This window comes from Coregonus clupeaformis, chromosome 13 (assembly GCF_020615455.1).
Source record: "Coregonus clupeaformis isolate EN_2021a chromosome 13, ASM2061545v1, whole genome shotgun sequence".
Classification (NCBI taxonomy): domain Eukaryota; kingdom Metazoa; phylum Chordata; class Actinopteri; order Salmoniformes; family Salmonidae; genus Coregonus; species Coregonus clupeaformis.
This window is the reverse complement of record NC_059204.1, coordinates 45,663,264-45,676,444: the sequence shown is the minus strand read 5'-3', so window position 1 is coordinate 45,676,444 and position 13,181 is coordinate 45,663,264. Positions and strand designations below refer to the sequence as shown.

Sequence of the window (13,181 nt, the reverse complement as noted above, 5' to 3'; positions counted from 1 at the left end):
AACACTTTTACCAGTCCCGAAACAAATTTACAAACGACAGATTCGTCACGGAAAGGGAATGTACCATATACCGGAAGTGACGAGCGTGGTCTTTTCGTGTTTTTGTTGTGGAGTTTATGGCGTCAAATAAGTTTATGGTGACCGCCCGAACATGGACTGCGGCCGAGGGATGTTTTGCCCGTTTTGTGGCAAACACATGAACAGCTTAACGCGGTTTTGCTTTACGTGTGGTCGGTGTTTGGAGTTTTTAAAGGACGCGGACAAGACGGAAACATTGGAAACACAGGGGACGTCTCGGCAGCCGGACAGTGCTATGCAAAGTAAGTTTAGCAAAACCAAAACGCTAGCTATCTAAGGACAGTAACGCTAATGATTTTTTGAGCGGCTTCTAACTTTCTGTTTCGGAACTCTGTCCATTTCTGCAGAACAACCATGCCCATCATACAAACAGTTCATGGAGTACAGAAGCTCGAAATCAAAAGAACGACAGTCTTTTAACTATGGGCCAAAAGGAAGATATAGGCCTAAAGAAAGAAAACACGTCCAGGTAAGGTGTGCTGACCGTCCTATACAATTTTGCAATGCTCTATATGTATTTGTGTGTATTTATTTTACCTATGTATACATTAATTATATCTTTGTTATTTTACTAGATAAACGTAGGATTGATGGTGCCAAGTGGAACTGATTTAAAACCTCTAAGAGGGAAAACACTACAGTTATTTACAGACCCAGAGGTAGCAGCACCTGATCTACTGAAACAAGCTGTCCAGAAAATGACAACATTTAACAAGGACATGCACGAAGGACCTTATGTCCTTTTTGTATCCAGACTGCTCAGAGGTGGTTCATGTGCCTGGGTCAGAAAGGCCATTCAAATTGGCAGAATATAAAAAAGGAAATAGGAAAGGCATATTCCAGGATCACTTTTTTCATTTGCCTAGAAAAACACTATAAAAGAGGTTAGTGGATCTCATGATTCAATATTTTTACATATTTAGATACTCTGCTGGAGGATAGATAATGGTTGTTTGAATTATTTTTTTCAGTGGATGATACCTCAGACTCTGATTCTGAAATTGTCATCACAACAAGGAGCACAGCTGAACTCAATCGTGCTGACACTTTGGTACATCAGTTATTTCTCTTTTTTAAAATGTTTATGTATGTTTGTATTTATTCATTTTCATATAATTTATTAATTAGATGTACATTGGATTTTAAGCATAAAATCAATGTCCTGGTCAATATTTTAGTGGAAAAAGGCTTGTTTTGATTATTTTGCAGTAACTATTATACAGTAACACAGACAACCATTCAGCATTGATATATACTGTATGTGGTAATGGAAAAATAATGGAACCTGTTGAAAGTTGTTGATCATTTTATCCGTTTCCTCTCAGGTTTTTGAACCACAAAATCGAAGTACTCCCAAACACAAGCTGGACGATGAAAGGTAGGTGTTGCACACTTGGACACAAAGGAATTTTCACACGTGCAATAATAATTCATATTTTGTTGGGCTACAGTGCTTTCACTACCAGGTAAAGTGCAATTTCACCTTTTTTTTTATTTAACTCACAAAACTGATAAAACTACTAGCAGATATTTCACTACTTATTCACATACACATTATACATACATTTATATTGCTGCACATAAGCTCAACGTTGCTACATGCTATCAGCTGTTTCTGTAACTGACTGCGGTGCCCCCTCGCTCCCTACCTAAAGGACCCACAGCTGCCTGTGTGAGCAGAGCTTTACAGAATAAACCCACTGAAATACAGTTGCTCTTGCAGTTGAATAAACAAAAATTAACCAAACCATTTTAAAAAAACACGTGAGAATGAAGTGGGGGGTATCCACTGTCCATTCATATGTCCCACATCACTGTCGATCCTGCATAGGTACTATAGGCCTTTACTGAAGTGGCACGGTCATCCAGAACCAACAAAGAACTCCAACACGTTTCGGCATCTAGCCTTTGTCAGGGAGTCAAATAGATGTAATGAGAGACACTGGGTTTTTTCTAGTGGTAATCCACCAATAGGAAACATGGGACACATCCATATACATAATGTTTACATGATTTGACTATTGTAGGCCTGAAGGACACCTACTGGTTTTAAGATGTCTACAACACCTACTCTAGCCCAGAACACCTTGGACACTAGAAAAGACCCATTGTCTCTCATTTCATCTGTTTGACTCGCTGACGAAGGCTAGATGCAAAAAACGCATTAAAGTTCTTTTAAATTGGTTCTGTATGGCTTGGCCACTTGCAATACAAGCATTTTAATAGTTAAAAAATAGTAGTTTGAGCTTTCTTTTATTTTATACCTTTTCCATTAAAAAAGAAACTCAAACTAACTCAGATTTGAGTCCAGGAAACGCTCCTATCCACATGTTCTCAAAATAATCTTTTTTTTTAATACATCTTTCTGTTCCCTCTACTACTACATGCTACTCAAAGCTACATTATAGCCTTTATCATGGAGCTAATCATTTTAATATGTTTTATCATGTTTCAGAGATGCACCAGGACAATCAACAATTCAGCCTGGACAGGTAATAAGGCAGAGTGTGGCAGCATGACATTTCTTGCTTTCAGTGTTGTTGTTTCAGACATTTTAATCTTTTTTCAGATAGTAATATCTGATGCTGAGGATCTGGATCCACGGAAGCAAATCCAGAAAAAAATGTCTTGCTACAGGTAAGTAAAAAAAAAAAAAAAAGATAATGACTGACATAATTTAAATGTATTGAACTGATTACATGGGGAAGACATTTTTGTTTGTAAGATGTTTTAACATGGAAATGGCAATTTCCCAACAGTAAATACACAGACCTGTATTCACCAAATGTTGAGCAGGAGGACGAAGAGCCGGTTGCTGTCAATGTGAAGAATTTCCAACACACAGCAATGTAATATGCTTTTGACTATAGCACTCCAGTTTTTTCACTGTACAATAGTTCTTGTATATCTGGAATATCCACAAATGAATTAACTTTTTGTCATTACAGGGAGGAGACGGATATTGCATTACCTGACATTGTAGCAAACCTGTCTCTTCCTATTGATCATAAAAAAGTCAGCCGGTTTAACATCTCAAGGGATAATGTTTGGGATGGGGCAGTCAGAGGTTTCAAGCGTACAACATATTCTGAAACCTGTGACATGCTGGTGAAATTTACTGATGATACTGGTGTTCTGGAAGAGGGAATTGACACTGGTGGTCCAAGACGAGAGTTTTTAACTCTACTGATGAAACACCTAAAAGACCGGCCCATTTTTGATGGACCAGAAGGACATCGGTTCTTGGTCTACAATGCAAAGGGTATGCATATTGGTTGGATGTGTACTATAGGCTACTAATGGTTGGTTAATGCTCATTGACCAGATATATCACATGACATATGCTTGCATATTACAGTATATACAGTAATGCATTGTTTTAATTTTGCAATATGAATTCATTCACAGCTGTTAGGGAGGATGAATACTACTTGGCAGGAAAGATGATTGCTGTGTCAGTTGTGCATGGAGGTCCAGGACCCCATTTCCTGTCAGAAGATCTTGTACATTATCTTGCAGGCCAGTCTTCATTCAAAGCAACAAATAATTTAATAACTGATGAAGAAATAGGGAAAGCTTTGCAAGAGGTGAGAATAGCATAAGGGTATGGTAGGGCAGAGTTTTTCATACTTACTGCAGTGTTTTTGAGACAATGTTTACTTCCTATATCACGTACGGAATATATTTAATTAATTTATTAGTTTTTGATAGTGTAAGATTACACCTTGCTATGTACGTTATTAAAAAAATAGGCAAGGAGATACAGTGCATACAGTTATTGACTGGGGTGTTTTTGCCCATTTTCATGTCTTTCAGATTGAGAATGCTGCTTCATTGGATGCTCTGCAAGAATGTATGATGAGACACAGCACAATGTTACAGACAGCAGGTTGTCTGAGATGTGGCTACTGTGGAAGAAAATAAAGAAATCGTGTCAGACTACCTCCAATGGTATATCATTGACCGCAACTCATCTGTAATTGACAGGTAAGATGATATTTGTAGTGATGAGATTTTTATTTATTTATGTATGAATTTTTTGTTTGAAATGCCTCATGGTCCCCATCTTTGGTTTATGCAAGTATGTATATCTGTTATCAATTTGTCCTTAATCAGAATTTGTACCTTAGTGTATTTCAACGGATATGTGATGTCACTTCATTCTGTGTCAAACTACAGTGCCTTCATTAAGTCTGCACACCTTTATAGATTCAATTTAAAATATATGTAAATCCTTTTCCTCATCAATCTACACACAATACATCATAATGACAAAGCAAAAACAGAAATTAGATCTTAGGTTTCTCCTCCTGACTAACTCTTCCATAGAGGAAAATCAGTCCAGTTACCCCTTAAAGTGATCCATCCACCTCTGCTGCACATCTGGCAGCAGAGTGATGGTTTGAGGCTCACTTTACCCATCAAACCCTTGATGACTTGCTGCTGTTTATCCAACCACCTGCTCCATACTGTAGCAGTGTCATTTACATATGGATCTATTTCTGCCCTCAGTTCTCATAAAGATCCTGACATGCAGAGAGGTTTTAGTATCTCTTGTAAATGTCCCTGAAAATCAGATATAAAGAGTGTGGTGATGTTGTGTGTAAAGCCTGTAGCTTCATACACGAGGAATCCAGGCTGGAATTACTTCCAAAGGTGCTTCAACAGTGTACTGAGAAAATGGTTAATTAACTTGTGCGAATGTGATATTCCAGTTTTTAATTTTTATTAAATTTGCTACAATTTCTAAAAACGTGTTTTTGCTTTGTCATTATGATGTATTGTGTGTAGGCTGATGAGGAAAAATATTAATATTACTATTTTAAATTGAATCTATAACGAAACAAAGTTGTGAAAAAGTGCAATGGGTGTGTAGACTTTCTGAAGGCATCGTGTGAGTGCTCAAGCCACCCATCCGTCTGTGTCATTCCAGTCTTTTGTTTCTGTGTGTTATACTTACAGTTTGTAACAATTAACGTTTAATGTGCAATGCAAAAATAGGGTTTTGAAATCAATTTTCAACAATGTTAAGGTGGATAGTAATTGTAGAGAAGAGAATATTTAATAGTTTTCTTTAGATAATTTTAAATTCAATTGGCACTACACAGCAGTGAAACAATGTTTGTGTTCACTCTGTAGATTCAGAGATGGTCTTTCAACCCTGGAGTTTTTGACTGCACTACAGCAACACCCTACTTTGCTGGCCCCTGTCATGTGCCACTCTGAAAGGCGACTCACTGCTTTTGAACTTGAGAGACTCTTCAAACCTGACCTCAGTCCTTCGGGGAGTAATCGAAGACTTAAAGAAAGTCAAACCATGGCCTACTGGGCAGACTATCTCCTTGATTGTGAAGGTTTGTTAGTTTGTTTTTTATAACTAGTTAAGAAAACACATGGCAGTGATGCATCTGAATTGTTTTTCTTTGCAGAAGGCCAGGCTGCTGTGTCTGTGGAAGATGTTTTGATGTTTGCTACTGGGCTGTCTTCACTTCCCCCATCTGGCTTGGAACCACTGCCTCAAATAGAGTTCCTGGAGGACTCTGCGTTCCCAATGGCAAATACATGTTCAAACTCCTTGAGATTACCACTCCTAGACTCATACACTTTGTTTAAGTCACAAATGGACTTTGGAATTCAAAATAGTCCAGGATTCGGCTGTTTCTAAGCTATATGATGGATGACCCCTAGAGTTAAGACTCTGAAAAAGTTGTTGTTGTTAAAGGTTAGGGTTGGGCATCATTTAGATTTTAACGATTCTGATTCCAATTCCAATTCTTCCTTTTGATTCCGGTTCTTATCGATTCTCGATTCCGATTCTTTGAGTGGTGGAGTTGAAACGGGTCACATGCTTATTTCACAAATAAGAGGAAAGTTTTATTTTGATTCAAAGGTGGGTTGCAGTTTGACGGGGCTTTTTCAGTGTAAAATAAAGCCACACTAGAGCACCGCTTACTGTGCTCCATGGCTGCAACACAACAAGCACCTGGCCGCTACAGAAACCAAAACTTGCGCATGTTAAATTTGGAACCCATGATCAGATTTGAAACCCAATCCTCCAAAACGATTCCAATAAAGAAACAATTCCGATGGAATCGTAATTTTTTTAACTAGTCCAAGTAGGAATTGGTTCTTGATGCCCAACCCTATTAAAGGTGCACTTTTAAAGTGCAGTTGCCAAAGTTGTTTTTATAATGTTACTGTATGTGAGCATGTTCTTTTCTCACAGTAAACATTTTGAAAATGTTTTAGATCCATTACTCTCAATACTACAAAAGTGTAATAAATACTGATTACTATTTTTGATTAATTTACTTCACACTTAAAAACAATTAAGCTTTGGGTGACAGATTCATAAATATTGTGTTCAGACAGACAGCAGTATTCCACCACTACAAAAAACCCTCCCTTTTTGATCATTTCATAGCTGAGCCATTTCTTTTAGTTTCATGTACAGTTCGGATGCAGACTCCCAGTTGTCTGGCTTCTGTAACTGATTGTGTACCATGGCAAAGTCCAAGTACTCCTGCATGTTTGGGTCCCCACAAGGAGTCATTGACAGGCTAGCCTCAGGAAGGGCATCCAGTTCAGCTTGTTCACTTTGAAATCCGCAGTCTCTGGAGCCAAACCTATGTTAAATAGAATACATAATTGCATTTATTTTCATTTAAGCTAAAACGTTACATTAATGCTTTTATCTGTTTATTATCACCAATGTATCACCTGTGTGGTAAGTAGTAGAGTTCATTGGGCACTCCTCCTGGACATGCTGCTGTTCTGGAAGGGCAAATCCTGTGGCTGTTCCACAGTCTCACACACTCATCCAAGTCCTTCTGAATAACATCACCAAAGCAATATCTCAATAGGCATTGATGCTCATGACTCCCGTTGAAGTATCCAGCATCTCTAAGGTCGGCAAATAACTCCATCCAGAACTGAGACCTATAGAAATGGATACAAATGTTTAGTTATACTATAAATAATAAAGGTTAGTTATAATGAAATGTATGGTCTGTGCATCTTTTGGTCATTCGATTTGCTTTTCAGGAACAGCTACTTTTCCTGACGGGCAGGATTTGCTTTACAAATTTGTATTGATAATTATTGTGCTCGTTTTTCATTAATCGTTCCTGAGAAGAAAATCGAATGACCAAAAGATGCAATGACCCTTTATGAAGACAACTCACCTTCCCTTTCTAAATATAGACCACCAGGACTCAATACGCTGGTTATTTATAGATGAGCCGTACATGTGGCTGGACGCTCCAGAGTAGTAGTCACTGTGATGGTGGCGTAGGGTACATTGAATTGCAGCCATTATGCCGTTCTCAGTGCCGCAATCAGTCCTCAGTCTCATGGGGATGACACCGTGGTTTCGCACACATGACATGAAATAGTGAGCAATCACTGTTGGGTTATTATTTGTTGGTCCACATTGAAGCCACAATACTTTACGTGAAAATCCATCTATGCATCCCGAAATGGCCAAACCGAATGGCTTAAATTTGTCATAACCATCTGTGTGCCGCATATAGTTAGGTCCCATTGAGTAGTTGTCCAGGTCCACGAAGTTCAAATCTGATGGCGTTACTCACGGCGTTTGGCGAGGAATAATCCTTTCTGCGGTACAACCCGGCTTCGTTCAGTTTACTTTTAAGAGTCCTCAAGCTGATGTTTACACCGTGTAGACTTGACATCATGTCCACGATTACAGCGTACGAGTGACCCTCGTTAAAATATTGAACGCAATGATGCAGTATGTCTGGTGTTTCCGTCTGGTCCGCGTCCTTTAAAAACTCCAAACACCGACCACACGTAAAGCAAAACCGCGTTAAGCTGTTCATGTGTTTGCCACAAAACGGGCAAAACATCCCTCGGCCGCAGTCCATGTTCGGGCGGTCACCATAAACTTCTTTGACGCCATAAACTCCACAACAAAAACACGAAAAGACCACGCTCGTCACTTCCGGTATATGGTACATTCCCTTTCCGTGACGAATCTGTCGTTTGTAAATTTGTTTCGGGACTGGTAAAAGTGTTTTGCGTCTTGTTAATTTGTTTTCTAAAATGTAAATGTGTTTTCTAAAATGTAAATTTGTTTTCTAAAATGTAAATTTGTTTTCCAAAATGTAAATTTGTTTTCCAAAATGTAAATGTGTTTTCCAAAATGTAAATTTGTCTCGAGCTTTGTAAAAGTGTTTCATTCTTTGTAATGTTGCTTTGCACATCCCGGCCACCGTAGTTTACACCTGTTTCCCATTATGTTTGATTGTGTTCCCTTTATAACCCTCTGTTTCTCATTGTGTATTGTGCGTAATTGTTTTGGTCTTTGCGGCAGTTGCCCATGTGTGCGGGTCATATTATTTCCTCTCTTATTGAGGTTGCCTTTGTACTTTGTATTTGCACTGCATCCAGTAACGTTTCTGCCAGTAGCTCGGTGTCCTGCTCTTGACTTCGCCTACACGTCGCTGTGACAAAGATAAAGCAAAGCAGTGCGATAAAAACAACAACAACACAGAGTAACATATGGGATAAACAAAACGTACAGTCAATAACACAATAGAAAATCTATATACAGTGTGTGCAAATGTAGTAAGTTATGGAGGTAAGGCAATAAATAGGCCATAGTGCAAAATAATTACAATTTAGTATTAACACTGGAGTGATAGATGTGCAGAAGATGATGTGCAAATAGAGATACTGGGGTGCAAATGAGCAAAATAAATAACAATATGGGGATGAGGTAGTTGGGTGGGCTAATTACAGATGGGCTGTGTACAGGTGCAGTGATCGGTAAACTGCTCTGACAACTGATGCTTAAAGTTAATGAGGGAGATAAGAGTCTCCAGCATCAGAGATTTTTGCAGTTCGTTCCAGTCATTGGCAGAAGAGAACTGGAAGGAATGGCGGCCAAAGGAGGTTGGCTTTGGGGATGACCAGTGAGATATTAGTTGTTGTTAGTTGTTATTAGTCCCGTCCTTCAACTCCATTCAACACCACCCATCTATCTCTTAACACCATCCATATTGGATTTCTATTTGCCATATATTTTTCAACTGTACTGTGATGTTTTACAAAAGTTCTGAACCTTTCTATTCTCATTGTTTCTACAGATTGTAAATTGAAAATAAACATTTTTGCTAAAAGTATTATTATATTATTGATCGATTGACTATGACTTTTCAGATCACCCAGTAGTGCTATCTGCAGGGTTAGCTCCAGGTAAATATTGCAATCCTTTAGCCATTCCTGGACCTGTGTCCAAAAACAAGCTACAAATGGACAGTACCAAAACAAATGATCTAATGACTCGGTCTCTTCGCAGCAAAATCTGCAGAGCTGGGAAGATTGTATCCCCCATATAAATAACATTATATTGGTAGCAAGAATTGTATATAATAATTTAAATGGAAAAATTATAAGTTTTGAATCCGGTGTTGTTTTGCGTATCAGTTCATAAACACTATGCCATGGAATCGGTACGTCAAAAATCTCTTCCCAACTATTTTGCAATCTATATGGGATGGCTGTCAATCCTTTGGTCCTTAAATGAAACTGGTATACATCACAATTTTCTTTAACCAATTACATTCTTTAATGCAGGGCCGACAGACAAGTTCTTTACTTTTTCCCCCTTCCACTTTCCTCTTCCATTTTTGCGGTAATGCTGCAATTATTTGGTTGTAATTTTGGGTAGAGCAGACATTTCCATATGTTTTTGTTAGCTGCATGTGCGACATAACTGCACCAGTCCTACCTACGATTTAATTTACGAAGATGATACCTTTTTTAAACATTTTGTCAAAAAATTATGTTTTTTTTATCTATTAGTATATTTGAGTTTAACCACAATATTTGTTGCATTATTTGTTCTGTTGTTTCTGGAGGATGAAAATCAAATTACAATCAACTTTCAATGGCTTGTTTTAGAAATAGTGATATTTGGGAGATGATTTATTTTTCTAATAACTGAAAGTGAGAGGTTGTAATCTGAATAAAGGGGAAAAGGCCATTCTTGAACATTGGGTGAAACAATCTTACTAATTTGCTAGAGAACCAGTTCGAATTTACGTATAACTTTTGTATGACTGAAGCTTTAAGTGATAGGTCTATGCTTTAATATTTAATCATTTCTGTCCTCCGAATTCATATTCATTATATAAAAAGGCCCGTTCAATTTTGTCTGGCTTGCCATTCCAAATAAAATTGAATATTTGTTTCTCATATAATAAAAAAAAAACTGTTCGCTAGGCGTAGGCAAGACCATAAGCAAATAGGTAAACTGGGATAATACTAAATCAAATCAAATCATTTTATTTGTCACATAAACATGTTTAGCAGATGTTATAGCGGGTGTAATGAAATGCTTGTGCTTCTAGCTCTGACAGTGCAGTAATATCTAACAATTATACAACATATACCCAATACCCACAAAAAAGTAAGGAATGGGATTTAAGAATATATACATATATGGACAAGCAATGATGAGCGGCATTGACTAAGATACAGAATAATATTATAGAATAGAATGCAGTATATACATATGAGATGAGTAGTGCAAGATATGTAAACATTATTAAAGTGACTAGTGTTCCATTTCTTAAAGTGGTCAGTGATTTCAATAGGCAGCAGCAGCCTCTAATGTGCTAGTGATGGCTATTAACAGTCTGATGGCCTTGAGATAGAAGCTGTTTTTCATTCTCTTGGTCCCAGCTTTGATGCACCTGTACTGACCTCGCCTTCTGGATGATAGCGGGGGGAACAGGCAGTGGCTCAGGTGGTTGATGTCCTTGATGATCGTTTTGGCCTTCCTGTGACATCGGGTGCTGTATGTGTCTTGGAGGGCGAGTAGTTTGCCCCTGGTAATGCGTTCGGCAGACTGCACCACCCTCTGGAGAGCCCTGTGGTTGTGGGCGGTGCAGTTGCCGTACCAGGCAGTGATACAGCCCGACAGGATGCTCTCAATTGTGCATCTGTAAACGTTTGTGAGGGTTTTAGGTGATAAGCCACATTTCTTCAGCCTCCTGAGGTTGAAGAGGCTCTGTTGCGCTATCTTCACCACACTGTCTGTGTGGGTGGACCATTTCAGTTTGTCGGTGATGTTTACGCCAAGGAACTTGAAGCTTTCCACCTTCTCCACTGCGGTCCTGTCGATGTGGATAGGGGGGTGCACCCTCTGCTGTTTCATGAAGTCCACGATCATCTCCTTTGTTTTGTTGATGTTAAGTGAGAGGTTATTTTCCTGGCACCACACTCCCAGAGCCCTCACCTCCTCCCTATAGGCGGTCTCGTCATTGTTGGTAATCAAGCCTACTGCTGTTGTGTCATCTGCAAACTTGATGATTGAGTTGGAGACGTGCTTGGCCACGAAGTCATGGGTGAACAGGGAGTACAGGAGGGGGGCTGAGCACGCACCCTTGTGGGGCCCCAGTGTTGAGGATCAGCGAAGTAGAGATGTTGTATCCTACCTTCACCACCTGGGGGCGGCCCGTCAGGAAGTCCAGGACCCAGTTGCACAAGGCGGGGTCAGACCCAGGGCCTCGAGCTTAATGATGAGCTTGGAGGGTACTATGGTGTTGAAGGCTGAGCTATAGTCAATGAACAGCATTCTTACATAGGTATTCCTCTTGTCCAGAAGGGATAGGGCAGTGTGCAGTGTGATGGCAATTGCATCGTCTGTGGATCTATTGGGGCTGTAAGCAAATTGAAGTGGGTCTAGGGTGACAGGTAAGGTAGAGGTGGCATGATCCTTGACTAGTCTCTCAAAGTACTTCATGATGACAGAGGTGAGTGCTACAAGGCGATAGTCATTTAGTTCAGTTACCTTTGCTTTCTTGGGTACAGGAACAATGGTGGCCATCTTGAAGCATGTGGGAACAGCAGACTGGGAAAGGGAGAGATTGAATATGTCCATGATTACACCAGCCAGCTGGTCTGCGCATACTCTGAGGATGCGGCTAGGGATGCCGTCTGGGCCGGCAGCTTTGTGGTGGTTAACATGCTTAAATGTCTTAATCACGTCGGCCATTGAGAAGGAGAGGCCAAAGTCCTTGGTAGTGGGCCTCGTCAGTGGCACTGTGTTATCCTCAAAGCGGGCGAAGAAGATGTTTAGCTTGTCTGGAAGCGAGACATCAGTGTCGGCGACGTGGATGGTTTTCTTTTTGTAGTCCGTGATTGTCTGTAGACCCTGCCACATACGTCTCGTGTCTGAGCCGTTGAATTGCGACTCCACTTTGTCTCTATACTGATGTTTTGCCAGTTTAATTGCCTTGCGGAGTGAGTAGCTACACTGTTTGTATTCTGCCATATTCCCAGTCACCTTGCCATGGTTGAATGCGGTGGTTTGCGCTTTCAGATTTGCACAAATGCTGCCGTCTATCCACGGTTTCTGGTTAGGGTAGGTTTTAATAGTCACAGTGGGCACAACATCACCTATACACTTCCTAATAAACTCTGTCACCGTTTCAGTCTATTTGTCTAAATTATTTTCGGAAGCTACCCGGAACATACAGTGAGGGAAAAAAGTATTTGATCCCCTGCTGATTTTGTATGTTTGCCCACTGACAAAGAAATGATCAGTCTATAATTTTAATGGTAGGTTTATTTGAACAGTGAGAGACAGAATAACAACAAAAAAATCCTGAAAAACGCATTTCAAAAATGTTATAAATTGATTTGCATTTGAATGAGGGAAATAAGTATTTGACCCCACTGCAAAACATGACTTAGTACTTGGTGGCAAAACCCTTGTTGGCAATCACAGAGGTCAGACGTTTCTTGTAGTTGACCACCAGGTTTGCACACATCTCAGGAGGGATTTTGTCCCACTCCTCTTTGCAGATCTTCTCCAAGTCATTAAGGTTTCGAGGCTGACGTTTGGCAACTCGAACCTTCAGCTCCTTCCACAGATTTCCTATGGGATTAAGGTCTGGAGACTGGCTAGGCCACTCCAGGACCTTAATGTGCTTCTTCTTGAGCCACTCCTTTGTTGCCTTGGCCGTGTGTTTTGGGTCATTGTCATGCTGGAATACCCATCCACGACCCATTTTCAACGCCCATTTCCAAGTGATTGACTTGGAGTTACATTGTGTTGTTTAAGTGTTCCC

The 13,181-nt window shown here is 39.8% G+C and overlaps 4 long non-coding RNA genes across 7 annotated transcripts; 3 read left to right on the top strand and 1 right to left on the bottom strand.

Annotated features, from left to right (window-relative positions):
• Positions 1-698, top strand: LOC121579604. The gene is made up of 3 exons (XR_006002936.2): positions 1-320; positions 426-547; positions 654-698. It is a non-coding gene; the product is annotated as an uncharacterized LOC121579604 (long non-coding RNA).
• A 194-nt stretch (positions 699-892) lies between these two features.
• Positions 893-2,684, top strand: LOC123492189. The gene is made up of 5 exons (XR_006661672.1): positions 893-962; positions 1,050-1,129; positions 1,404-1,456; positions 2,534-2,570; positions 2,648-2,684. It is a non-coding gene; the product is annotated as an uncharacterized LOC123492189 (long non-coding RNA).
• LOC121579603 lies at positions 2,681-6,374 on the top strand. Of its 4 annotated transcripts, none has more exons than XR_006002933.2 (5): positions 2,681-2,715; positions 2,838-3,340; positions 3,895-4,065; positions 5,218-5,432; positions 5,508-6,374. It is a non-coding gene; the product is annotated as an uncharacterized LOC121579603 (long non-coding RNA). The 4 variants fall into 4 exon arrangements; XR_006661670.1 differs by lacking the exon at positions 2,681-2,715 and adding an exon at positions 3,487-3,665 and having other exon boundaries at positions 2,731-3,340; XR_006661671.1 differs by lacking the exon at positions 2,681-2,715 and having other exon boundaries at positions 2,734-2,927; positions 3,027-3,340.
• On the bottom strand, positions 6,369-8,113 carry LOC121579602. The gene is made up of 3 exons (XR_006661673.1): positions 7,263-8,113; positions 6,799-7,017; positions 6,369-6,704 (listed from the first exon to the last, which is right to left on the bottom strand). It is a non-coding gene; the product is annotated as an uncharacterized LOC121579602 (long non-coding RNA).
• Between the last annotated feature and the right edge of the window lie 5,068 nt (positions 8,114-13,181).